Below are 3,087 nucleotides of genomic sequence, written 5' to 3' on the forward strand. Positions count from 1 at the left end.
GAATTCCCAGGCGGCGCCGGGCAAGGTGAGTGCGCCGGGCATTGTCCTCCGCCCGCCCAGGAAGGCGGCTCCTCCAATGGTTGCAGAGCGTGGCGGGCAGAGGACCCGGAGAGAGCACTTTAGCTCGGGGGCTTCCTCTTGGGAGTCTCCAGGGTCCACCGCGACCCTGAGGGCGGATCCAAAGACTTCTTGAGTATAGCTCTCATTGGATCAAAGGACTTGGAGCTAGTTTTCATTTTTGAGAAATCCTTTAAAAAAGTCTGGAGGGGGGGGGTTTCCCGGAAGATGGTGGACTGAGAAGCGGCTAGCCTTGGAGCTCCAGACACATCTCTTGTAAACAATAGGATTTTCTGCCTTTAGCAGGCCAGCCAATAAGGGGCCATAGCGGTAACAACAAGGAGGTGTCTATAACTTAATTTAGGTTAAGAATTAGAGTAGGGGAAAAAAATTCTTTTTTCTTCCTTTTAATTTTCAAGCATACATCCTTCCCGCCGCCCCCCTCCCCCCCATAAGCAGTGCCTGGGACCAGCTACTAGCAGGATACCCCATACCACCAAACAGGGTGTTTTTTTTTTTGTTTTTTTTTTTTAATACACTGATACACATTTGGGAAGTTCCTCGCACTGCTCTTTAATTACAATTCTTCTTCTTGTCTTCTCCCTTTTCTCTCTCTTATCTCTTTCTATCTCTTTTTTTTTTTTAATCTTGTCATACACTTCTTTCTTCTTTGCCTTTCTGAATTTGTGAATTACTTTGGGGAAGAAATCTGACCCAGAGTGGACTCTCTATGTGTGTATCTCTGCTCTAGTTCCCTTTACACTCTTGTTACCCCTAGAATATACACTGGATAGTAGATTTGCATAACTGTCTATTCTTGCTATCCTCTCTTTCTTTTCTCTTTCTTCACTGGGATTTGGTTACTATTTTTTCATGGACTGGAGAAATTGTTTGGCTAACTGGTAACGATTAAACTCCTTCAATACTTACTTCAGTTGCTACTGTTATTCCTGAGGTTGGTGAGTGCAATTGTCATAAAGGTATTTAGTACAGTGTTACTTGTGCTCAAAACACAACAACTGAGGAACAACAGAGCATAAAAAAAAAGAGAGAAACACATAAAAAAATGGGTAGATTAAAAACAAATAAAACTGCTACCCCAATGAATGAAGACAAGAGCCCAGAAGAAACCACAAATCAGTCAGAAGTAACCATAGATAAGAAAAGTATGCAAGCAATAATAAACTTATTAATCACAGAAATGAAAACAACATTGGAGGAAAGGAATGGCAGTATTAGGGAAACAACAGTTGAGACCCCCAAGGAAAATACTGATTATCTTGAGACAATTAGAGAACGGAAAGCTGAAATAGCTGTAATGAAGAAAGAAGCTGAGGCAAGGGAAAGCAGACTAACAGAAGCAGAAAACAGAATTAGTCAGACAGAGGATGAGTTAGAGAAAACTAAGAAAGAGGTGAAAGAGCTTAAAAAGAGATTGAGAGACACTGAAAACAACAACAGAGACATATGGGATGATCTCAAAAGAAGTAACATTCATATAATTGGCCTGCCAGAGGAAGAAAGAGAGGAAGGGGAAGAAAACATTCTAGAGGAAATAATACAAGAAAACTTCCCAGACCTGAATAACAGAAAGGATATCTAGGTTCAAGAGGCCCAGAGAGTACCAAACAGAATCAACCCAGACCTGAAGACACCAAGACACATCATAGTCACAATGAGAAGAAGTAAGGATAAAGAAAGGATCCTAAAGGCTGCAAGAGAGAAACAAAAAGTCACATACAGGGGAAAACCCATAAGACTATCTGCAGATTTCTCAACTCAAACTCTAAAAGCCAGAAGGGAGTGGCAAGATATCTATCGAGCCCTGAATGAAAAAGGGTTTCAACCAAGGATAATATATCCTGCTAGACTTTAATTCAAGCTAGATGGAGGGATCAAAACCTTCTTAGACAAACAACAGTTAAAGGAGGCAACTATCACCAAGCCGGCCCTGAAAGAGGTACTAAAAGACCTCTTGTAAACAAGAACATCACTATAATACTTGCAATATATCAGAGTAAACAAATTGTTTTTTAGAACAATGGCACTACAATACATTAAATCCATAATATCAATAAATGTCAATGGCTTAAACTCACCCATCAAAAGACACAGGGTGGGGGGATGGATCAGAAAACATAACCCAACCATATGCTGCTTGCAAGAATCCCATCTGTCACAACAAGATAAACACAGACTTAAAGTGAAAGGATGGAAAACTATCATACAGGCTAACGGTCCACAAAAAAGGGCAGGAACAGCCATTCTCATCTCAGACACGATAGATTTTAAATTAAATAAAGTAATAAAAGATAGGCAAGGACATTACATAATGATTAGAGGATCAATCAGCCAAGAAGACTTAACAATTATTAACATCTATGCACCCAACGAGGGACCATCTAAATACATTAAGCATCTACTGAAAGAATTTCAAAAATACATCAATAGTAACACAATAATAGCGGGAGACTTCAATACCCCACTCTCACACTTAGACAGATCAACAAAGCAGAGAACCAATAAAGATACAAGAGAATTGAATGAAGAGATTGACAGACTAGACCTCTTGGACATTTTCAGACTACTCCACCCCAAAAAACTGGAATACACCTTCTTTTCAAATCCACATAACACATACTCAAGGATAGACCACATGTTAGGCCACAAAGACAGCATCAATAAATTCAAGAGCATTGAAATCATCCCAAGTATCTTCTCAGACCACAGTGGAGTAAAACTAACTTTTAACAACAAACGGAAAATTATTAAAAGACATAGAATTTGGAAACTAAACAACATGCTCCTTAAGAACCACTGGGTCACAGACTCACTCAAACAGGAAATTCAAATGTTCCTGGAAACTAATGAAAATGAAGACACAACCTATCAAAATACTTGGGACACAGCGAAAGCAGTACTGAGAGGGAAACTTATAGCCATACAATCACATATTAAACACCAAGAAGATGCCCAAATGAACGACCTTACTACACACCTCAAGGACTTAGAGGAAGAGGAACAAAGGAA

The sequence above is a fragment of the Erinaceus europaeus genome, chromosome 2 (assembly GCF_950295315.1).
Source record: "Erinaceus europaeus chromosome 2, mEriEur2.1, whole genome shotgun sequence".
NCBI classification, from domain to species: Eukaryota; Metazoa; Chordata; class Mammalia; order Eulipotyphla; family Erinaceidae; genus Erinaceus; species Erinaceus europaeus.